This window comes from Phascolarctos cinereus, unplaced genomic scaffold, assembly GCF_003287225.1.
Source record: "Phascolarctos cinereus isolate Bilbo 61053 unplaced genomic scaffold, phaCin_HiC Scaffold_2;HRSCAF=192, whole genome shotgun sequence".
Taxonomy (NCBI): domain Eukaryota; kingdom Metazoa; phylum Chordata; class Mammalia; order Diprotodontia; family Phascolarctidae; genus Phascolarctos; species Phascolarctos cinereus.
In genome coordinates, this window is record NW_027555625.1 from 116,376,275 (window position 1) to 116,402,195 (window position 25,921).

Consider the following 25,921-nt stretch of genomic DNA (forward strand, 5'->3'; position numbering starts at 1 on the left):
GAAAGCTCCATATGGAATTCCATGTCTGCTGAATGCTTTAGCCTTTTATTGTTTACAAGTAGAGAAAAGTGAAGGTAACCAACTGATAGTACATCTCCCAGCCTGGGCTTCTTCTGAGTAGTGACTTGACAGCATCTCTCTCCCCATGAACTGCATCTTTCAGCTGTGAAAGGAAAAATGTGACAATAGACAAAACACTCAAAGGCACTGATAGGGAGGCAAAAATATAGTAAGGTTATAGTTTAAAGGACTGACGGTCAGAACATTACAAGAGCAACATTTTAAAACAATGTTTTAAAAAGAAAGAAACTCCCAACACCTTATATACACTTTTACCTTTTGAGTCAAACATTTGTCTTCTCCTGGCAGCCACTACAGCGGTGTTATGGAAAGTATTCAGCTTGATAATATATGCATAAGTAATGTACAGAGGTACAGAGCTTCCTGGCACAATGTCATGAAGCTCACAAAAGTTTCCATGGCCAGCTCTTAAAGCTCCGGGTGCTAATAATGTCCACTCCTCAGCCTTCCCACTGTTCAGAAAATTTCACTCCTGCAGCTTCTTGGCTAGTCAATGTGTTGGTATTTGATTGGACTGTAGGCCGTTTTTTCAAGAATGTGTGTGTGTGTGCATGGGTGGGGGTCAGTTCATTAAAAAATAAAGAAAAAGACACTGCTTATTATTAATGCCACTCTTCCTCCTATCTTCTTTAGTAGAGTGTGAAAGGGTCAGCTGGTGTCCAAAAATAAAAAATGGAAGGACTAAAAGCTGGGGTTTTTTTTTTTAACCATTTTGCCATAAGAAGGGGGAAAAGATACATTAAATGAAAAGATGCTTAAACAATGCGGGGGTTTTGTTCCAGAGAAACATTTGGGCACTTTCCCTGGGAAAGGGGGTTAAAAGGTTGTCAATGCTTTCTCCAGGGGCTCTGTCTGACAGTGAACATGTGTTTCCTCCCTTTAATCGGCTCGCCAGTAGCCAGAAAGCTGCTTGTTTTCTGCAGAGGTTGTCAAAAATGATTTCAGTCTGGAGACGATGAATGATAAAAGAGGTTTCAAACACAGTTTTGCACTGTAGCTTGCGCGGCCCCAGAGAGGAAGGATTGTATTACAATCGCAGTGCAAGGGGGCATGTTCCTGTAGGAAAAAAAAAAAGCCTCCTCCAACCTGTTTGATGCTTCCCCGTTATCTTTCTGGGCTGGAAAACCCAGACTAGGCCACTTTGGAAAATTGGACTGGGGGTGGGGCAAGGAGCTAATTGAGAAAATCCACCTCGTCTCCACGGCTGGTTCCTGGACAGTCAGGCCGAGCTTGAGAAGTTGGTTGCAGGCTTTCGTTCCAAGCAGGCAGACAGTGAGAAGCCAGCGGCCGCCGGGCCCCCCAGCGCCTGGAGCTGAAGCAGACGTTGGCGCGGGCGCCGGCGCTGGGCTGCCGCGGCGAGTTAGCAATAATCACACTTTGCCTGCCCTCCAACCGTGCCTTCCCTCACCCCAAGAAGTGCAGGCCGCTGATGGCGCATCCACGCGTCCTCCCATGGATTTATGGGCAGCCTAAGCCGTTATTGATGGGGTTTGTTTTGAGAAAACACAAGGGGTTAGTTATGCTTTTCCCAAATATATGACGCAACCTAAGCACGCAAAGAAAAATGAAGCTGCTCGGTCTCTCTGATATTTCCATTTTCTCGGGGCGGGGGAGGAGGGGAAGAGGGGGTGGAAAGAGAGACCACTGGCTCTATTTCTGTAAATCAGTCCGTGCTCTTTGGCTTGTGCCCCCACCCCTTTCCACTTGAGAGTACAGGCTGGTCTTGCTTTGAGAAAACCCGGCCAATAAAAATCTGAATTTAGGGAATAAATAAATTAAAAGGTGTTTGTGCTTCAATTGGATACTTCATTTTACTCTTACCATCTAATTCACCACAGCGCTCCTTTAGTTGTGAGGTTCTCTGGTGTTTTGGGGGTGTGATCCGATTTGCGAAAATTGGCTTCATCTCTAACTTTCTTGGGAACACGTCAATTGAAAGTGACAATTTTATACAGCAAGGGAGCACTATAGCTCTTTAGCTGCCACTTGGACAAGGGAGGACAGAGACAAAAGATTCCTGAATCTGATAACTTGTCAAAGGCAGGAGGTTTTTGCTATGATCTTTTTAATGTTATACATGGAGAAGATTTAAACCTTCCCACCACCACCCTTTTTTGGCTACATCCACCAAATTCCTCATCTCCCAAGTAGTAACTTGGGTTCCTTCCTTTATTGTTTCTGAAGACGTTTAAAATATTTTGAGTTCACTTTTCTGCCGAATAGGAAAGGCAAGCTATGAAGCAAACAACTGTGCCCTGCATATAGCACACAGCCAGGAGTATAGTTTAACAGACTGACAGGCTCCGCAGCCAACCGGCCATCTTCCTCATATGATCCTAATTAGCCCCTCTCTCCATTCAACCAAGTCACCAGACAACTCCTTCTTTGCCTGGGATCAGTAAGGAAGTGTGGGCTGAGAGTGTCAAAGAAACTGTAGCAGGTGCACGGCCTGTAAGAATGGTAAGAAATGTTGAAACTATCCTTCACAAATCAAAGCACAAGTGGGTAGCCAGTTCCAGATTTCTCCAATTCAGCTAATAACCAGCCCTGTCCGAAGACTGGTCTGACACTTGCTAGGCAGTGACAAACTTTCATAACAGGATTTATTCCAAACAGAAGATGAGACAGGCTCTTCCTGGGTGCTGAAATATTTGGCTAATGTCAGAGAGATTTGGCTAAGTGGGTTCAATCAACTGTTTTCAACCCATTCTGGTTCATAATCCCTATTCAGGATGAAGTGCCTTGCAGCCTAATGAATGTGGTAATGGAATCCTTGTGTATGTTTTTCCACAGCAGGGTGCAGATTAGCATAAGTGTCATATTCTGTTGGCATGCCTGCTATTATATCTGAGGCAGTTGCACACACTGGGAATTTTTCAACTGGATAATAATAAGATGAATATGGCATGCATATGCACAGAGAACACACCGGGTTTTTTTTTTTTAGAAAGCAACCTCTAATAAATCTCACCTGGAGGTGCATTGTGATAGATTAACTTCGCACTTTTGGTTGAAAATGTAATATTTTACACCAAGGGTCTGTAACATGAGTAAGAAAGAAGAATTGATTGAATTTCATTTCATGCAGAGATTTAAAGAATGTTGTCATTTTGGACCATAGGGTAGAGAAATACTTTGCAGCTCTTCCAGTTTCCCAAATTCATGGCAAGTTCAAAGCCCACTTTCCCATCATAATTACTCAAAGCTGATGTTTTAGCTCCCAGAGATGCCAAATGGGGACGGAGTGGGAGGGATTCTGGGGAGTAAAACATCATAGAGAAGGGAAGAGAAGGGGAGGGAGGGAGAGAAAGTGGTAGGGAGTAAATGCACAGTCTTGACCATCTTTAAGAAGCTCTAATTGGTTGGTGAGTGAAAAAAGGAAGAAAATGTTTTCAAAGGCATTTTCTTTTTACCTTTTCAAGGACACATTTTCTTTCTACTTCTGAGCAGTTCTTGATCTGAAGGCAGAGCTCAGTTAAATAGAAATTGAATCATGTGTAAGTTCATTAGGGTCAGGAATTGATGACCACAAGACAACAAAATGTCCTGTGTTTCTAGGAAACTGGTGTCTGGATATTTTTAGTCCAAACTATATGTTATGACCCCCAGTGCCTTTGACTTCACAAGCAAGGTAAAGAGGAAAAGTTGAGGTAATTATATGGGCCCAACTCTGGTACTCTTAAAGCCAAAGTAATTAATTTAATCCAAATCAGTTTGTTGTGCTACATTGATTGAATTCCACTTATTTTTGCTCTAGACTTTCATCACTTTGCCATGTAACCAAGTCAAAAGCTGAGCATTTTGTTTTTAAGAGTTTTAGAGAAACTCTTGAAGTCTTCTCTACCTCTTCTAGGGAAGGCAGTGCTAGTATTGAATAACTTCATAATTTATGACTTGATTTGGGAAAATATAGACCCAAGGAATACATACCACTTAAGCAGTGGTTTAGTATGACTAATCAAAGAGGTTTTCCTGGCACACAAAAGGTATCTATCTATCAATCTATCAATCAGTGTATCTATCAATCAGTAAAGGTAGAAAAGCATGTCTTTATGCTTTTAAGCATGGTGACATGGGAACAGCCAAAGCATATTATTAATCAGTCCAAGGTAAGTGCTCTGTATCATATTTTAATCGGATCCTTTCTGCTGTGTTAAAGAAATTATATCTGTGGCTGAAATAACATTTAGAAAAGAAATTGTTTGCCAAGTGAATGAGACAATCAAACCAGTCATTTAGAGTTGGGGATTAAATATGAATCTCATTTACCTTTATTATCTGTACATTTCTAGCTAATCATCATAACTCAGACAATTTAAACTTCATTGAAAATGTAACCAGTAATGGTGTGTCATTAATATTTGTTTGTTATGCTTCCAGTCTGGGCTAAGCATCCTTTATGAAGGCCAGTTTATTAGTGTGGGACCAATCTTCTTTTATTCTGGAAGGAGAAAAACCATGGGTAAGGCAGTTGGGAAGAACAGACTTCTTCTGATGCTAATACCCCTGGAAGCAGTCTTGTTTAGGCAAAGTCCCACAGCCGTATGGGCCCCAGTGTCCAGTCTTATTGGCCAACAGCAGCCCTTCTGAAAGGAAAGCCATTTGCCCCCTCCCTGCAAGGTAGCATATTTGCAGTCAGCTTTCCAGCAACTTGACCAAGCTTGTTAAGTGAGACTCCACCGATGGCTGAAGGAATGTAAATTGGAATTTACACTGAAGTTCAGGGGCCCCCCATTTTAATCTCATTGCCCATTTCTTTGCGTGCAGTAGAAAAAGGCTGGGTGGCAAACATATTTAAGACTCTGAGGAAAAGGGCTGTTAAGACGACCTTAGTAACTTAACTGAAACAGTATACGTGTAAATCCATTGCAAATCCCCTGCCTTTCACAACTCCTGTCCCAATGGAAATCAGATCATAGGACTGTTTACAAGAGCCTACGATTCATTTGGATAAAGAACCATGACAGCACCGCCCAGGATTATTTGAAATTTTAGTAACCTAAGCTTTAAAAAATATTCTAAAAGCAAAATAACGAGGGACAGGTAATTACTGGGAGCTAATTACTTATGATATTTCATATTTGTAATAGGTGGGCAATCTCTGTAAATGTCAGCTCATGGCACCTTTGCAATCAGTCGTAATTTTTATTGTTTAAAGAAATGTCAACATTTCCATTTTTTCCAACTTTAGACATCCAGGATTGAAGTGCTGAAATGGCTGAATGAATCGCCATTAAAGACCTTTCCCCCATTGTTTTGTCTGAGCCCAAGTGAATCTGCAATTTTGTCACTTCTCATGAAAAGAAAAAAATATATAAATATATATGGTATATTCTGTTTCCAGCCTAAAAGAGTGTGCTGCTTATAAAAGAGGGCAAAGGGGACTCCTTCTGAAGTGAAAGTTTGGGCTTTATAAGTACTGTTCATGATTTTATGAGTAAATATTACATTTTAATTACCACCATAATTAATCTTCTCCTAGTAGCATTTTATGAAGATGAACTTGGGAATAATTTTCAGTAAATTCATATAAACTGTTTTTTTTCCTTACTCAGCTTTGAAATATGTACTGAGAACATTAAATTCCCTTGAAAAAAATTATTTGAAATTTGTAACAAAAAATCATTCACTGGGAGTAATACCCAAAGGTCAAGAAGAGAAGCAGAAGGAAATGGCAAAGAAGCTAAGGAGGATAGCAGGACATTTGACTGGGATGCAGAAGACCTGGATTCTGCTATTAATTAGTTATGTTACTACAGGCAAGTCATAGCTATGAAAGAGACTAGGTATCCTTCCTGTCCTCTCTATCACGAGTATTTCATGTCTCCTGAAGTTTGCTCCAGGATCATTCAGGATCAGGAAGAAATGAAAGTAGCTATCGGCATGGTGAGATTTGAGGACTTCCAAGAAAGCCTCCCAAATTATCTTCACCTATCAATGGCTAAAATTCTATCATTAATGACACATTTCTTTGGAGACTTTGTAAAATAAAGTGGCCCCTGGAAGACAGAACCTATTAAGCCTTATTTCATTTATACATCAGTGAGTGTATCAGTTTTATTTTTTTCCTAAGCCATTACTTTAATAAGAAAGGAAGGAAAAGACCATGTGAGGCCACTGAGGCCCTGAAAGAGAGGCATAACAAAAGGAGAAAAAGGATGCAAAGAGGGGAGGCGAGGAAACAAACCATAAACAGCTCACTTGATAACCTTGAATGGAGCAGAATTAGTCTCCCTGTGTAGAGGTGGGAAACTGAGGCAAATATGAATCAGAGGGAAGAAGGTAATATATACAGCCAGTCATCAGAGCAAGAGAGTGAGAGCAATTGAGAGGATGGAAGCAGGATCACTGGAATTAGAGAGAAGAGACCCAGTTTGAATACCAGCTCTGCCATTACAGTGATGTGGCCTTGGGCAAGTAACTTCACCACTCTGGGCCTCAAGAACTTTGGAACTGATTGTGAGACATGGGAGACACTGGCACAGGGCCATCAGCATGATAACCCTGCATCAAAGAAGGCTCTGTGCTCTAGGAGCAAAGAAGATTTCACTAGCTCAAAAGTAACTCAAGATGTGCAAATTTAGAGACATCTCCACTCCAAATGTTCATATGGACTATTTGTGTACAACCTGTGGAAGAGCCTTCTGAGCTCATATTGGTCTGATCAGCCACAGCTGGACACACTGTACCTTGACCCTGACACAGTGATGTTATTTTGGTCCTCTCGGAGTGCGAGGGACAACAATAGACCAAGATAAGGAAGATAAATTTTTTTTCAACATAGTTTTACCACTGTACTTAGAATAAGAAACACAAATCTCAGAATCAGAAAGAATCACAGAGGCCACATAGCCCAAATCCCAGGTCAGGTAAGGTGTCTATCTCTCACGTGCTTGGTAATATTATGATGGTATCTGATAGCTTTTGGCTGCCTCTCTTTTGCCTTGCCCTTACCAATAGAGGAATGGTCCCCAAACAGATTACAAGATTGAGAGAACAATTTTCCTTTCTGAATAAAGTATTGATTTAGACCATGGTCCTGAGTAAGTCATATCCATTGAATTGGGGTAGAACCCATAGCTTAACAAGAATTCCCCCAACAACCAACCGAACAAATGGTCCATACAACTTTTACTTACAAAACTTCCCATGAGAACTCCTGAGGCAAACCATTCCAATTTGGGCTAACTGTAATTGTTCAGAAGGTTGTTTTTTTTTTCCTTTCTGCAACTTTCACCAATGGTTATAAGTTCTACACTTTGGGCTCAAACAATTGAATCTCTCAAATACTTGAAGACAACTATGATATCTCCCCCCAAGTCACCTCTTTTCTAGGCTAAAAATTACTGGTTCCTTCTTTTCACTCTTCTATTTCACTAAATCTCTGCCTTCGTCATCCTTCATCAAGGTAACTAGGTGTCACAGTGGATAGAGCTCTGGACCTAGAATCAAGAAGACCTAAACTTAAATCTGACCTCAGTTGCTTACTAGATGTGTGATCCTTAGTGAGTCATTTAACTACTTCTTACCTCGGTTTTCTCTTTTGAAAGATGGGGTTAATACTATTGCACCTGTATCCCAGGGTTAATGTGAGAAGAAAATTAATTTTTCTGAAGCACTTTGCAAACCTTAGAAAGAGCTGTGCTAAGCTATCATCATCATCATCATCATCATCATCATCATCATCATCATCATCATCATTATGTTCTCTCAGGTTCCAGGCTGTGGCACCCTATGGCCTGGGCCTTCCTTCCCCAACCCAGAGTTGACCTGTCACACACCATTTTCTACACCTTGTCTAACAAGTGTGTTTCCATTCTCCAGTTAGCCCATTTACATTTACCTGATATTTATTTCAGCCCTTCCTGATTCAGCTCTTTGTGGCTTCAAAAGTTACAATGGGCTAATGTGACAGAACTATGAGGGCAAATATGCTTATGGGAGAAGAATGAAACTCTAAGAGTTTTTCCACTACTCAAAGATAACATGTATTTTGTAACCAATTTCTGCTCAATGTACCTTTCTTTATTGTCTAACCCAACAAGCGCTGTACAGTGGTGCTATATTGAATAAGTTGGGGAGAGGGAAGTATTTAGGGAGACATAGTTGATATTATACAATACTCTAAGGCTTGCAAAAATGCTTTACATACATTATTTCATTTAATTTTTATAACATTTCTATAAGGCAGATCCTGTAAATATCTTGTTTGTACAAAGTTGTTTTCATGTTATCTCCCAGATTAGACCACGGGCTCCTTGAGAGGAGAGACTGTCTTTTGCCTTTCTTTATATCTCACTAAGTTTGGCACAGTGCCTGTCATAAGTATTATGTCTTTTTACAGATGGAGAAATAAGGGGCTACTTATATAGCATACCTAGAGAATTTAGGGCTTTGACTTAGCCAAGCAATATGTTCAGATTCCACTTCTGATTCTTATTACTTGCGTGTAAGAGTTATTTAACCTCTCAAATTTCAGTTTCCTTGTCACATAAGGCCAACCCCCTACTGAAATCAGTAAATGGGTAGATAGGTCTTTGTTTTCACTCTTCTATTTCACTAAATCTCTGCCTTCGTCATCCTTCATCAAGGTAACTAGGTGTCACAGTGGATAGAGCTCTGGACCTAGAATCAAGAAGACCTAAACTTAAATCTGACCTCAGTTGCTTACTAGATGTGTGATCTTAGGATCTTCTCTTAGAATCTTAGTATTTTTTTCAAATGACTTCAAGAAAAAAGATTTAAAAAAATTAGAGAAGTTGAGGGAAGGAACCTGAATGGAATGCAGAAAGAAGGCCAAGTTGATGATGCGTGATGAAGCAAAACTAAATCCAAAAAAAGAAAAGCAATGTTCCCTGTGCACTCACTAAAGTCTTCACTGCCAGTGATACAATGAAAGTAAACATTCTGAGTAAGAGAGAACTATGGACTCAACATGACCATCAACACTTATTCAAATATCTCAAAATAAAATATCAAGAAGATACAGTAATGAGAATTTTTATTCAGTTCACATAGATGAAGACTAATCTTACACCCAGATTTGTTTTAACATCTTAAATACAATCAGAAACATTTTTAAAGACATGCTATTAAATCTTTTTAAAATAAAGTATGCATCTTCGAATATGAAATCTGCCTAAATAAAACACAAGTTCTTTTTGCTTTACTGTATGCTGACGAAGCATGAATTTTTGTCATTGTGTGCCTTGTGTACACAAAGACCAAATTCTATATAATTTATTTTAGTAATCAAAGACTGGGGTCATGTGTACCTGGGATGATGTTGGCTCCAGCTGAGTCTCATCAGCCCTCTGAGAACCAGGAGGGCTTGAAAAGCATATGGATCCCAGAAGTCTTTGAGCAAAAACCATAAAACTATTGCTTACCTACTCCATGAAATCAATCCTAGCCCTGCTGAATTTTCCATGTTTCCTAGACCGTATTTAGCTAGTTAGTTAGTTGACCCCGTGGCCTAACTTTTTCTTAGCACTTAACAATCATGTTCTCCTTATTCTTTGCTGTATGCTAGATTGATATCTACCAAAAGATCCACTCCCATGAACTCACAATTATTTCACCACTTGCCACTAAACCATGATTCCATTTGACTTAGAATCTATTGTGTTCTTCCCCATTAGAATGTGAACTTCTGGAGGGTAAGGACTGTTTTTGACATTCTTTTTACCCCCAGCTCTTGTTATAATGCCCCAACCATAGTAGGTACTTAATAAATAGTTGTTGTTGTTGTTGTTGTTGTTGTTGTTGTTCCAGATCTCCGTCTTTGCCCCATGTAAAGATTATAGGAAGCTCAGAACTGTGCCATTTATTTAGCATATGTTATGGCTCCATCATTACTACTCCCAAAATATTGATGTTGTTCTCTGGGAAATTACCACTAGGAATTGACATTTGGCCTCTCTCTACTTAGGGCCACTTTTCCTTAGAACTTCAAGACTCACACATTTACTCTAAGTCAGAAAATCTGGGTCCATACTGAAATACTTTTCCTGTTACTACTCTAGCCTCTCTCTCTCTCTCTCTCTCTCTCTCTCTCTCTCTCTCTCTCTCTCTCTCTCTCTCTCTCTCTCTCTCTCTCTCTGTCTTTCTCTCTCCTACAGCATTCACCCAATAAGTATTCCATATTCAGTCATGATAAAATCATGATCCAATCATGCCAACAATGATCACCAATAATAAGCACATTTTTAGAGCCTGGAGGGGCAAGAGATTATATAAAGCTTTATTATATAGAGATTATATTACAATTATATAGAACTACAAGAACTCTCTCTCTTCCTATATAACTATTTATCTTTTTACTAATTATTTGGCATCTCTAAATTCTCCTGCTCTCATCTTTCCTTGTCATGTCTCTACCATGTCCCATTCCCTATCATTTTGGATAAACTACCTGGTCCAATCTTGACTTGATTCTCAGCATGCTATTCCCAAGCCAGCAGCATTGGGTTCAGACTGAAGGAAGAATATTAAAATACACAAGGTCCTCCTTTTGAAGTTTGCAGTAAATGACATTTCCTTAATCCTGGAAGTGAATCTCATAGAAATAGGAAATAGAGTATCATGTAGGAGGAATGGCCTTAAGTTGTATCAATCAGAATAGAAAATGCATCAGTGTTTTTAATAACATCACTAAGAGTCTTTCTAATTAGCCAACTGATATAGTCCATAAAATCTCTCCCTATCATTTTAGAGATGAGAGGAAAAACTTTTTTCCCTCTTTTTCTATTTGCTTTAGTCAACTATAGATTCAAGGTGTTCTTTGACTATTTTTAGGGGGTCCTGATTCTGTGATTTAATTGGTGGAGGAAACTCCTCATTAGAAACTTTCTCAAACAATACAGCCTACAACCTTCTTTTCAAATTACAGTATTGGAGAATTTCCTAGGGGCCACTAAGAAGTTAAGTGACTTGACCCAAGTTGTATAGCTAATATATTTTAAATGGCACTTGAACTAAGATCTTTCTGATTCCCAGACATTCTCTAGCTACTACACCATGTTGCTTCTTTTTTGTTTTTGTTTTTTTAATTAGAATATTATGTTTAGATCAATATTTCAAGAATCGGTGGCTTGATTAAATGTACTCTCTTGACTCTTTCAGATCAAGACTCTCCATTTTGCTTAATTTTTTTTCCATTGTTCTCCAATTATTTTGGGTGAACTATTTTTTTTTCTGACTAACTAAATCATAACCCCCTCAAAGGCAGGAACTAAGTCATGCATTTCTCTTCTATGCCACCATACAGTGGAAAGCATAATGGTAGACACATATCAGCTATTTAATAAAGACTCATTGAATCAAATTTAAAAGAATAAGAGTGGCAGTGAAGGCAGAGAACCAGTGTCCTTCAAACTAATAAAATCATTAAATGCCTATTATATACAAAGGCTCACCATCTATTATATATAAAACACTGTGTCTAGTGCTTTGGTAAATTAAAAGAGATGAGGTCCCTAACTTCAAGAAATTTGTGGTATCAGTGGGAAGACTTGATAGATACATACAGAATGATCAGTAAAACCTGCAGAAAGAGTTGAAAATTAAAATGGACTTTGATAGATCTGATTAAAAAAATGGAGGAAGGTATTTCATTCAGAAGGACAGGAAGAGCAAAAGGAAAAAGAGAGTGGAATGTGCCAAACATGCTTTCAGATATCAGAGAGAGTAATCTGGCTAGAACTTAGCATTTGAGCAATGTGTGATAAATTAGGGAGGGTTGTGGCAAAAAAGTAATGGTTATATTTGAATACTCCACATCTTCTCTAATTAGGATTTAAGTTTCTTGGTGGTAGGGATAGTTTTTCTTTTGCTGGTATTTGTATTTCTGGTACTTAGCACAGTGCCTGGCAAATAATAAGTGCTTAACAAATGCTTTTTGACTTGTTGACAGAAAGGACAAAAACACAAGCTAGCCCCCAACTCATGTGGTCCCCTTCTGCTTCTGCAGTGACAGTGATGTAGTAGCCAAAAAGAGAGCATAGATGCTAAGAATTATACAGTAATTAGGCCATTTATAAACATTAATTTAATGATTGGTAGAAAATGTCCAATCTTTGTCTAATAAGTTGATGATGCATGTTGGCATATGTGTATGTATGAATGTGTCTCTATATGTATACAGTCATCCCTTTACATTTGCAGGGATTATGGGCAGAAGACTCCCGCAACTGTGAAAAGTTGCTAATAACTCTAAACCCCACCCCAAACCTTTATTTTTAGTAATTCTGATCATACTTATTTAACACATAAAACAAGTACAACAAAACACTGCATGTTGTAGTTTCTACGTGAGAGAAATTAGTATCTTGCACACTCTGCAGAATCTTCATAGCTGCCAGCGCTGCAAGCAACTGCTCCATGGATTTCCTTCTCCTACCAAAAGAAAAAGATACAATGATCACTGCAGGCTGTGACTGAGTCTGGGTGATAGAGAGACAAAGAGGAGGCATTCCCAAAGAGAGTGCATAGCCCACGGTTCTTTAATGCACTAAAACATTTAGCAAAATGTAACTGCTTATAATAAATTTAGGTATGTATACTTATTGTATTAAATGATAAAATAGATTAACAATATACAGTAATTATGCATTTATGACTTACTATTTTTTTTAGTTTTCTTTAAATCTGCACATCATCTGTGATTTTCTGCAATATGCACAAATCTTCAAACATTCCCATTTAATTATCACTGGCCAAGCCCCAAATAACCAAAACTGCAAATGTGAAACCCACAAATGTTGAGGGATAAAGGTATATAATATTTATTCATTTCATTTCACCTTGCAGTGATTAAGATCAATATAAGCAAACAGATTTTGATGAAGACAATTATTTTATTGTAGGGTCATAGATTTAGAGCTGGAAGAGACCTTAGACGTTATTGGGTCCAATCCTCTCATTTTATAGATGATGAAACTGATGATCAAAGAAGTTGAGTAACTTGCCCATGGTCACCACACAGCTAGTAAGTGTCTGGGACAGGATTTAAACCTGCATTCTCATTTTATTTATCTTTCATATATCTAGCTATCTGGGTATCATCTGTTTATAGCTCATCTATCATCTATCTTCTAGATGATAATACAGTTAAATAGCTTTGGGACTGGCTGGTGACCAGATTCAAAGAGTAATCATTAAGGTTTCGATGTCAACTGATAAAGTCTCTAGCATAGTGTCCCAGGGACCTGTGCATGTCACTCTGCTGTTCAACATTTTTATCAGTGAGTTCATTAAAGATAAAATGGCATCCCTGTCAAATTCATGGATGATGTAAAGCTGTAAAGAATAATCAACAAACAGGATAACAAAATCAGCATTTAAAAAGATCATGATGGTCTGGAGCACTGGGCCTTATACAGCAAGAGCAATATTACCAGTTATTAATCTAAAGTCTTAAAACTCAAGTTCAAAAATCAACTTCATAAGTATAAGATAAAGGAAACACAGCTTACCAGCAAATCATTTGAAAAAGATCTGAGCATTTTAGTGGACCACAATCTCAATATCAGTCAATAAGGCAATGTGGCAAACAAGAAAGCTAATGTGATGTTATTCTAGATAAAAAAAAAAAATCATAACTTCCAGAAATAAGGAAATGAAAGTCTTGTTATAATCTGCCTTGGACAGATCACATCTGGACTTTGTTGTTTGTTTGTTTTGTTGTTAGTATTGGGCACTACATTTTAAGAAGGACACAGACTAGCTGGAAAACATAAAAAGAATGATTTTGAAGGCTCTTAAGTTCATGCTGTGTCCATTCCTTCTCTATTAGAATGGGAAATTTGGAAGACTTGAGACTCAAGCTATTCTTCAGGGAGAGACAAATTTTATAATTCTTAATGACAGTGGCAGTGATTGATTTCTGTTGGTTTATTGTTCATTTCTATCCCAATTAAATGCTTTCCCATTTCTATCCTGTTCCTTGAATGGGACTGTTTGTATGGTAAGCAACTGGATATCTAGAAAGAACAATTTCTGAAGCATCTAGTTTTTTAACTGAGAGTCAAAGTGAAGAAACAAGTAATTTGCCATCACAAAGTACCATAGTTGGACCTGAGTACAGAAGAGACTTGTGCTGATTATACCACAAGACATGAAAGGAACACTTTACTGCCAGCAGGGGTAAATGAACAAGAAGTCTTCTGAGATTCACAGACAAACCATAAACCTTACAAGGAAGCAGCCAGGAAGTGACTGAACATTCAGTTATGATGAAGCTTCCTTTCTATCCTGGATAATCTACTGGAGATGTTCCCTGACACACAGATAAAGCTCTTGGAATTTCCTATAGGTCTTTGCCCTATAAGTCCCTTTATCCCTTTATCTTAATGTGGTTAAATAACCCTCTTGAGAGGAGGGACCAAGTCTTTTCCCTCTTTGTATTCCCCACAGCCTACAGATACAGCACCAGCTCTCTCCACTTTGTATCTGCTCCTCTGCCTGATTTCAGCTCCATGGAACAAGAAGTCCCTTCAACCACTCCTTTGGTGTGCTGTCTCCCCCTTTAGATTATAAGCTCCTTGAGGACAGGTACTGTATTTCTTTTTATTAATTCTACTCCCAGAATTTAGCACAATGCCTGGAACATAGTAGGTGCTTAATAAATGTTTATTGGATAAGATTGGATTGGATTGGATTTGCATGGTGTCATAAGCAGAACAGGTTACTCAATACCTATTTGTAGTTGTTGAGAAGGAGAAAAAGAAAGAAAGAAAGAAAGAAAGAAAGAAAGAAAGAAAGAAAGAAAGAAAGAAAGAAAGAAAGAAAGAAAAGAAAGAAAGAAAGAAAGAAGGAAGGAAAGGAAGGGAAGGAAGGAAGGAAGGAAGGAAGGAAGGAAGGAAGAAGGAAAAGAAAAGAAAGAAAGAAAGAAAGAAGAAAGAAGAAGAAGGAAGGAAGGAAGGAAGGAAGGAAGGAAGGAAGGAAGGAAGGAAGGAAAGAAGGAAAAATATGGGGAAGAGAAAGGGAGGGATGTGAGGAAAAAAGGGGGAAGAGGAAAGGTAATAGCCAACCACACCCTGAATATGCCTGTTAGATCAGATTATAGATATTTAATAGACCCAGTTTATGTAGGTCTTCTAAATTAAATGTTTACATATGTCTGCATGTGTGTGTGCATACACAAACACATATATGTATCTCAGAGTAGCTAGACATGCCTGATGAGAATTCAAGCAAGCTTCTTTCCTTTCTATTGTTTTTGAACAAGGTATGAAATTCCCTAGACAAGGCCAACTCTAACAAAATAGTATACCATCTTGTCTCGTGTCTTTCTTGTATAATGACTCCTGAGCTCAGTCTGACTGGGCACTCATATTCAAGGACTGAGGTTCCCAGAAGGTCATTTTATTACTTCTCTCCTCAGAGTTCTAAAATGTAATCCTGAAGAGCTGTGAAGTCTAACGTTGTAATTCCTGAGACCCTATTGGTGTGCTCCCAAAACAAGTCAACCAACAAGCTCTATTAACTTCTGAGGAAAGAGATTTTAAAAGAAGGGATAAGAACTTCTGGTATAAAACCTTCTTCCCAAGCTGTAGGTTTACTTCCCCCTACACAGATAAGGTCCTTGGGTATAGAGGTTTCAAATTTAAAACAAAAATCTTCAGACACCTGTAAAGAACACTTGTGGGAAAAGAATTATTCATAGCTCCTGATTAATGGAAGTCTATTGATAGAGTCCTTATGAAGTTTCCCCTTGGGTGTAGCTTTCTTCTGGGCTTGGAGAGTTGATACCTCTGTGGAGTCCATATCCACTACTTGTTTCCATACTGACAGGTTATGATCGCTGTTGTCCTCAAGTGACTATCTTTCCACATCAGTATGCTTCCTCTTTTGTTGCCATTACCATTTTAGCAGCTACTCCATCTCCACCCTCTCTGGACCATCTGTTCAGGTTCCAAAGAAGGGAAAATACTTGGCTAGCTCACTCAGCTGCCACTTAGCTACCACCCTGAAATTTCTCCATGTCTTGCAAGGCCATTTCCTGGGCAGGTTCATCTCAAGGTTGCTGCTCAGGCACCCCCCCCCCCAACTCCCATGGCTACTGCTTCCAGCTTTGGTGGACTTTGCTACTGACTCCAATTGCCAGTGTAACTGCTGGTGGGACCTCATAATCTTTCAAATGTGTGATTACCTGGACACTATATCTCATAATATTCTTAAGATCAAAAGTAATTCGTCTAGGATAAGGAAAGAAGAAACAGAAGAAACAAAGGTGTCATGTGTTCATGGGCATGTGGAGAGGGAAGAGAAGTAAGAGAGTAGCCTGCTGCCTTCCTCTACCCATCAACTTAAAAAAATCTTCCTCACTCCAAGTCTCAAGGGAAAGAGATTGAGAGATAAGCAAGTTCTCTTGGCACATTCATTTCTGACTCATCACTTCCAAAGTCATCAGTCCTAAATCTATAGCCAATCAGAAGACTTTTTTGTCATCTTACTGCAAGAATCCCCTGAATCATCATGCATGAAAACTGTCTCTCAAAGTTCCAAGTGTTTAATTGGAATTAAATAGAGAATATCTACACTTGCTTCAAGGTCTCAATCCTCATTGGCCAGTCCTCTACAAAAGTGAAGATCTATTGAAGAAACTGAGATGTTTAACCTAGAGAAGAGGACTTCAGGCTTGTTATCATCTCTCTTTTTTTTTAAATCATAGCTATCTTTAAGTAATTAAGTCTTCACACAGAAGAGGAAATTGTCTTGTGCTGCTTGACCACAGAAGGCAGAACTAGAAGGAATAGATTAAAGCGTAGGCTTTATGTAAGAAAAAATATTCCTACCATTAGACCTATGCAGAAGTAGAAGAGGCTGCCACTAAAATGAGTGGATTCCCCCTCACTGGAGGTTTTTGAGCTAAGACTGGATGACTAACTATTGGGTATGTTGTCCAGAAGATGCTTATTCAGGTATGGTTTGGACTAGATGGATTCTCCCCCTTCAAAGTTTCTGCACTTCTGAGTACTTACCAAAGGGAAAACTGACACAAAAGGGAGAAGCACCAACCCCTATCAGGGGAAGAATTGGCATAGTACAAGGTATGACAAGGCAAAGAGCCAAGATAGACCATGTTCCCCAAGGAGAAGCTTAAACATCCATATGGTTTCCTAGGAGATAAAGAGTGAGAGCACTGAGTTATGACTACTAGGCCCACCCTTACACTGATGCTGCGAGTCATGTGGATTATATAGATGCCTGATGGAGATAGGACTACTAGAGGATAGGAGACATCTGTCTTGTAAGCCTAAGTTTTTGCATGGGAGGAAAGTCCTTTGAGTTTTCCCTTTTTTTTTCATGGAGAAAATATACAGATCAAATTCTGAAATTCCCAGGGGAAACTCTGAGTAGCTGAACATGAGATTTACTGGGAAGCCTCGAGGTAACATTATTTTAAAGGATATTCAACATGTCTATAGCACAGCAGATGCATCAAGCAATTAGAATTCATCAAGTCATTTATTCGACTCTTTAAATTGTAAGAAAAAAACCAGTTTGGTTCCAGTCAAGTTCCTTGAGTTTCGATAGGACAGCCAGCTGAATATTATTTTTCAAGTAAGTACTCTAGATGAAACCACAGTCCTTCCTAACACTCAGGAGTTAGTTCTGTTCCCTGAGATGGATTCCATTTTTGTTCAGTAGGACCAATTTAGTCCTGGAGTATTGCCTTCTGAACTTCACCCCTTCACTGAATTTTGCTGAAATTCATCAAAACTGAATCTTTGGGAAGAGTAGGAAAGTTAAAAGTGACTTTATTTTAGCAATGACTTTAATACACTAGATGACCTCTGGCTATTCTGGAAATGTTGGGGCTGTTACAAATGAACAACCCTCAAGGGGATCCCAGTCCCAATTAAGGCCAAAAGTGGGCTGTATTATAGTAGAAAGAGTACTTCATGTAAAGCCAAGAGAAAGGTCCTAATCCAGGGTTCTAATCCTGATTTTACCATTTACTAGCATAAATTACTTTAATTCTAAGGTCCCTAGTTTCCTATGAGCATATTTCACACTGGGTGAGCTATATTTAGGTCCATTCTAAATCTAACATTTTGTGATCCTGTGAATCAACAGAATTTGCAAGAACATACTATCCTTATGATCTGTGTCAACCAAAGAGCCCTTCTTGCTGGCTCTGCATTGGTCAGCATTGCATTGTAAGTAGTTCTCTACCGAAGTCTTCTCCAAACATTAAAATCAGCCAATAGTCCAGATAGACAGCAAACTTCTTGCTGTCTCCTTTGGAATGGTCTCTCTGGCCAGTAATATGATAAATATATGGAAATTCAATACTATAAAACCCAAGTACTATTTTTGCCTTCCTTAGTGATGTACTTACCAGCATCCAAAGAGCAAAGGTGCATGTCAGTTTCTTTCCAGGCTTGGTTGACTGATGAGGTGCCCTGGCACATGCAAGCTTTCTTCTCAAGCACGTGTTATGTGGCCAGGGATTTAATGATGTAGCCATGGTCAAGTCCATTTATGTGGAGGAAGCTCGTTTCTTGATCTGATGGTTTAGCGGAGACTTCATCTGCCTAGTCCATTGGACACGACTGCTTCAGCAATAGGGGTCCTGAAAATAGAATATGTTACCAGTAGCATTTCTGATAACCTCAGGCTACTTCAGGGAAAGCCAAAGGACAGTCTGAAGAAATAAAGTGGAATAGTCATCCCACAGTGACAGGGATGGTGATGTGGAATTCCTCACTCTTTTCTGATGATTTTCCCTTCTAATGATCAGCAACTGCTGGCTCATTAACTGCGGGGCAGAGAGGACTGTAGGTAGTAAATTGGATTTACAGTCATGAAAAATACATTCCTTGCTATGGATGCCCATAGACCAAGAGATAGCCTCAGAAAACCAAGTCCTTTCACTCAGGCCAGTAAACGGCCACCAGCTCACTAACTCTGTATTGAATTTGCATGATAAGGGGGAATCATTACCTGACCCCTCACCAATAAAATTAAAATACATCCCTCCAAAATATTTTAGTTTCCATCCAATTAAATATAGATAGTCAAATTTGGAATAATGCTTAACTTTTCAAATGTCTTTTTGTGCTATTTGGCTCCCCTCACACCGTGGAAGTAAACTATTGGCAGGAAAAGAATGGTGCAGAATGAATCACCCTCTGGATGCTCCCTCTTTGAAGCCAACACACTTTGCTGTGGACTCAGACATACCTCTTACCCACATTGGTCTTCTTTAATCTCAGTTCAAGTCTGTAGGAAAAGAAAAAAAATTGTTTGACTTTCACTCACTCATTCACTCAAACATTTAGGAAGAAAATGCAGGCTTATTACCAAGGAGTGAAAGCAAATGTCTCTGCTCTTAGTCACCCAGTAGCTCTCAGTGACAGAGGTTTAAAGTTTTTGAAAGCAAGGGGGGAAAAGCAACCTGGAGATGATTCAGTTCGCTTGTTTGTTTGTTTTTAAATGGAGGACTGCAACTGATAGTTTCCCTTCTCTCCAAAGAGTCAGTTAGCTTGGTGAGGAGAATTACATCGGGATCATTTTTATATTCATTTCTAGTTGTATGTTTTAGAACAATGCATATTATTAACTTCACTGACAGTGATTTTCGCCCTTTTCCATATGGCTACTTATGTATATCCCTGGGAGCTTTATCATAACATAATTCTATCACACAGGATTTAATACTGCATGTTATCCCTTGTGGACAGGTGGCCTGTTCTGAGTGGCCGTGGGTGAACTAGCTGATACCTTGTTTCATCCTAGCTGCTCAGAGGGAATCACTGAAGGGTAATTTCAGCCAGAATTAAGTTAGGATGGCCTACTTAGGTAATGACACTAGACTGAGAGATAGAGTAGATCCTCAGTGATCTGGCTTTGACCCCAGGGAAGAAATACTGTGTGACCTAGAATCAGAAGAATGATGAGCTTGATACAGAATGAATAGAAATATAAACAACCCACAGGAGGAGTAAGAAATAAATAATAGATCATAGAGAAGGAAGATAAAACAAGGAGGGGAAAAAAGGATGATATAGTGACAAGAGCACCGAATTTGAAGTCAGAAGATCTGAGTTCAAATCCCAATATCAGCTTCTCATTTGGAAGAAAGGAAAGGAAAGGAAGAGGAAGAAGAAGGAGAGGAGGAGGAGGAGGAGGAGGAGGAGGAGAACTTGCATTTGTATAGTGTCTACTATATTCTATGGGCCATGCTAAGCTCTTTATATATATTATGTCATTTGATCCTCACAACCACCCTGGAAGGGAGGTGACATTATTATTCCCATTTTTTTAGTTGAAGAAAATGAGGTAAACAGAAGTTAAATGATTTGCTCAAGTTCACACATCTAGCATCCGAGGTGGGATTTGAACTCAAATCTTCCTGACTCCTAGCCTAGCCCTCTATCCATTACACCTGCCTTCAAGGTTAAGTGACTTACACAAAATCATGGAGATCTGTCAATAAACATGTATTAGATGCCTACTATTTGCCAGGCACTGTACTAAGTACTGGAGATATATCCTGTTCTCAAGGAGCCACTATGATTGACTTGACTACCACCTTCAAAAGTTCAAGTCTCTCATGGTATGCTTGTCATCAGGTATGGAGAGCTCTGCTCTCACCACATCAAAAAGAAATAGTGTTTCCAATGAAAATGTAACAAGACAAAATTCTCCACATGTTACTTAAAATCCATAAAAAATACTAGCAATATATAGACTGAAAAGGCAAAAAAGTTTCTTGACAGTGCACAGAAACACAGGGACATATGTGTTTTAATTACAGAGTGTAGCAAGAATTAAATGATCAAGAAATCAAATTGAAAAACCATGTTTGACACCTTTACTCCTTTCCTTAGCTCTGAGACTGAGGTGGTATCTAATTGCCCTGTTTCCTCTAATAATAATCCCATAAATAACAAAAAAGTCTCAGTGTAGCAATATTCTCCCTGTATCAGATAACTATCTTGACTGTTTATGTAGTCAATGCATTAATGTTGGTTCATGCTGGCTTTTTATTTCTGCAGAAGGAGCCTCAGACAAATCCTCTTTGAGCTTTGCATGGAGCTCGACTTTGCAGCCAAAACAAATTAGTAAAGTCTAGAACTTTGTTTTTAGAGTTTGTCAAGTCTTTTCCAGCAAAATCTTTACTCGTGTTCCAGATGTTGTGGTTTTCTTGCCCTCCGTTTATATTTCCCTGTGATTTGAACAAGCCAACATCTTTTTTTTTTTGCTCTCAAAGATTTCTGGGAGAGACAGGAAAGGTTATAACATCTAGCCTGCTTGAGCCTTAGCCTATAAGCCAGAATTCGGAGAATAACATCGTTACAGTTAATGCTCTACCACTTCCGCTTGAATCCTTCCAGAGGCAGATCACTTTTTAGGACACTGACTGAACTACATTAACTTTACAAAAATAACTTTTCCCAGAAGCAAACACTTGGCTCTTGTGGACTCTGTGTACATATGCAAAGGGAAGTCGAGAATTGAGGGTGTATCAGTTTCACTTAATTTTAGCTGAAATATTTAACTGATTGAGGCAGAAGCCATTGGGGGCTTGAGCAATCAATGGAAATGCTTCCATTTCCCACTTCACTTTGTATACCAAGGAGCTGCTGAAACTAATATTCATATGCCAGCAGCAAAACAAGCCATGCCCAAGTTGTCAGTCCCATGAGGTACTAGTCCCCTAAAAGATAGCACTGAGACACATAAAACTGACTTCACCATGGCCAAATTGGGCAGGCAGCTTTCTATTCCTATATCAAGTAAAGCCACAACAACTACATAACCTCAGCCTTCCCTTGAGGTAATGCTGGCCTTTCTTGGGACATGTACCATTTGTGATTTTAGAATAAGTAAAATATTGGCAGGGTATTAATGAACTGGCTCAAAGAGTAGATGTCTTGGATGTTTGCCTTCTCTTGATTTAATATACAATTGCTTATAAATATGGCTTAACGTATTTCTATCTGCCTTTGGTTTAAAAAAAAACTTCACATTTCTGTAGTGTTTTAGGGTTTGTGTTGTGCTTTCCTTGCATACAATAGCCCTATTAGGTAGATAGTACAGGGTTTTTTTATGTTACTGTTGTTGTTGCTTTTTATATTTTACATATGAGGAAACAGATTCAGAGAAATTACATGATTTGTTTGTGGTCACACAACTAGGAAACATCTGAGGCAAGGTTCAGTCCCAGGTCTACTGATTTCAGGTGTAACATACTATAAACCGCTCCTTCTGAGAGTCTTTATAGATGTTTATGAAATGTCCTTGCTTTTGATATCCTGGATATAGCTAACTCTGTTTTGAGCATATCACGAAGCCAACCCATTAAACATTTTATCCTCTTCTAATGTTGTGTTTTGAAGACCACCAACTCGCCTGACTTTTAGGAGGTACACCATCTGACATTTTAATAAATAGACAAATCCATGCACCCTACCAAATTCTCTAATGTCAACACTTACCTCATCCAAAAGGGGTGAATTACAGACATGGGACTATGCATTATACACCACCCACTTTCTCTTCCAGAGTGTGGAGTCAGACATCATTTTCTCTATGCAAACTCTTATCTTAGGAAGCCTAGCTGGCTATTTGTTCTGAGAAAAGTCACCTACCTCTCTCAGCCCCATAGAGGTGTGCTGGAGCCCGCTTGAACCCACTCCAGAAAGCCAACTGCTAAATATTCAGAATGAGCATTTACCCCTCTATAAACACTACAGATCTATACACACTACAAACCTGTGAACTCTACAAATCAGGGCATGATTTACTGATTGCTTAGATTTAAGAAAGTGGCAGACGAAATGTTAATAATACAGATCCAACTTAAAACATGATATTTTTTCCAGAAAGCCAGTTGTTAAACATTTAATAACACATCCCTGATAGCTGGATTTGATGACCCCTAAGGTCACTTATAGCTCTAATGCTCTATGATTATGTGGCTCCAAAATTGTGTTACTATCAATCAAAAAAAATGGCATACTCAGTATTTGCCTTGGTGTCCTCACACTGAATGAATTTCTACCAGTCTGGAAATATTATGTTCAGAAATACCTTTACATATCCACATGCCCAAACTCACTTTAATCACTATCTTTACCAGTGAGAATAAAAAGACTAAGGAGACAGGAAAATCAGCTAAACCCAAACTCTCCCTCTACTCTTGATCCAAAGATAGACATTTAGTATTTTCATAAAGAAATTTGAAAACACTGATGCTTAAATCTTCCTCTGTCATCTATTCTAGGACTCAGTTTAGGATCCATCCTCAGAATTCCTTTCTGCTAAAATATAAGGCAATGATCTAATACAAAAAGAGTGATTCATAGACTTTTTTATATTTTTTTTTTACTGACTTCCAAGAGAGAAGGTTTAGGGAGAAACTGAAGAGGTAGACTCATGAGATAATTAAAGAAGGATAAGGAGAAAGTAGTTGGCAAGCCACGGCAAACTAAGCATGAAAAGGCAAATGAAACAGATAATTAAGTGAATCAATAGCTTGGATTGCTGATTGGGGAAAATTGGTAAAATTAAAACTAGAGCAAAGGTAAGGGAGAGATTGGTATGCTCTGGTAGTAGCTGCGGAATTGTTGAAACACAGAAAAGGAATTCCAGTGGGGTTATCAAGTTATTAAGAAGTTATCATTGGCTGTAAAAAGTATTAACTGGGTGCTGAATGGTTGAGGTATAAATACAACACCATAAGACTGAAAATCTCAACCACTGAAGACAGTAGGGGAAATAGTGGATTGACTTACATATAATGTGGCATACCTTAGGTATCTCTGAAAATGAGAAGAAACAACAATGACTTTGGATAGGTATACCATGTTGGAAAAAAAGGGAATAGAAAAAAGGATGTGGAAGGGAAGGACTGGTGTTGTGTAGGAAGGAAAGAAACAAAATAAAACATTTTTGAGTGTCTTCTGTGTGTCAGACACATAGAAGACTTTAAACACTTCACACGTATTATCTCATTTGATCACCACAAGAACTCTGGGAGGCAGGTGCTACTTCTTATCCTCATGGATAATGGGGATATGAACAAGAGACAAGGACAGAAGTCACTATGGATATGTAGGCTCAAATGGTTGAAATGTATGATGTTGGGAGAAATGCCCACATTAATGTGATCACAAATCCAGTGGATTACCAGAGATGTACAAGGTACTAGGCACTAAGAATACAAAGATAAATATTTAATATTAATTTTCAGTATATCCCAAATATAGCAATATTGTGTGATTATAATTTGCTTCTGGTCGGTGATTGCAATTCATTCTTCTCTGTATCTTTATCCCCCACCCTTACGAGCAAAGCAGAATTGCAATAGCTCAAAAGAAATATGAGATGCGCAAATCAGAGACTTTGCCATTCCAAATGTCCATATGGACTATTTGTGCCCAATCTGTGGTAAGCGTTCTGAACCTGTATTGGTCTGATAAGCCAGAGTCAGACATACTGTACCTTGACCCCACATGGTGATGTTAGTTTGGTCCTCTTAAAGAATGAAGGGTAACAACCAACCCCTCCTCCCAGCAATTCATTGTATTCAATCCAATAAAAATTTATGAAGCAACTACTACTGGCCAGGTGAAAGGCATCTTGGTATAATGGCCAGAGAGCTGACCTCAGAACCAGGAAAAACTGTGTTCAAACACTGGCTCTAATATGGTATATAATATAGTCTTGCTGTTGGACTCTGGGCAAGTCACTTAAACCTCTCAGTTCCTCCAGGCAACTCTAAAACTCTAAGTTACAGAACCGTTGTAGACCTACAATAGTAGGGAGAGTGTCTTTATGAGAATTTTTTCCATACCAATAAAATCACAGACATAGACAAAAGACATTATCACTAACTACTATACTAGATACAGGGAATATAAAGACAAAAACCAAAATAGCCCCTGTCGTTGAACTTACCTTACATTGGGAGAAAATAACAGATACACAGAAAATTAAAGGCAACGCAATGACAGAGAAAAGAAGTATGGAGTAGTGAATGAAAGCTGGCCTCACAGTCCAGAAACATCAAAGTTCAAGTCTCACTGCTAACTTGCTGTGTGATCCTGGTCAAACTACTTAACCTCTCACTGTTCTAGGCAATTCTCCAAGATAGCAATTCTTCATACTTTTGGTCTCAGGACCCTTTACACTCCTAAAAATTATTGAGAAGCCCCATCTCAAAGTCCTTTTATTTGAATATATGATAGGTAGAGAGATGATAGAAGTGACAGATAGATGATACATGGAGAAAGAGAGAAAGAGAAATAGTAGAGAGATATGATAGAGAAAGATAGATGATAGAGATATGATAGCTAGCTAAAGACAGAAAGATGAATGAGAGAGATGAGAGAGAGTTTACTATATTACAAATTAAAACATCTTAGTATTTTGAAAATAATTTTCATTTTGTGGATGACCCAAAAAGGTTCTGGGGACCTTTTAGGCTCCAAGAACAGACTTTGAGTACCACTGCTCTAAAATGATACATTGCAGGAAAGAAGCTGACCTGCATTGGCAGGAGGAGTTTTCCTTACTAGAGATTTCCTTATACCAATGTAGTTAGTAGTTGGACCTTTGTTTTCAGAGAGAACACTAAAAATTGGGGGAATCATTTTGTACATAACTTGGAAAGTCAGGCACAGGGATTTTAAGTGACTTGCCTAACTTAGCATAAGTAGTAAATCATAGAATGAGGATTTGAACCCAGAATCCAAGACTTTTTTTACTGTCTTGAATGAACTCTAGTTAAAGGATGATCACTGTGGAAATTAAATGATATCCCAAGGGATGAGAATGGCCTAGAAAGAGAGCAAAGCTCAAAATGGTATCTTTTTTTATT

The 25,921-nt window shown here is 38.7% G+C and overlaps 1 long non-coding RNA gene across 1 annotated transcript in view; it reads right to left on the minus strand.

Moving 5' to 3' along the window:
• Window positions 1–18,435: 18,435 nt before the first annotated feature.
• LOC110207673 (uncharacterized) overlaps window positions 18,436–25,921 on the minus strand; it is a 53,352-nt gene continuing 45,866 nt past the window's right edge. Inside the window, exons 3-4 of the long non-coding RNA XR_002324272.2 lie at window positions 19,276–19,314; window positions 18,436–18,664 (exon numbers count right to left, since the gene is read on the minus strand). This is a non-coding gene — a long non-coding RNA (uncharacterized LOC110207673). The remainder of the gene's footprint in view (window positions 18,665–19,275; window positions 19,315–25,921) is intronic.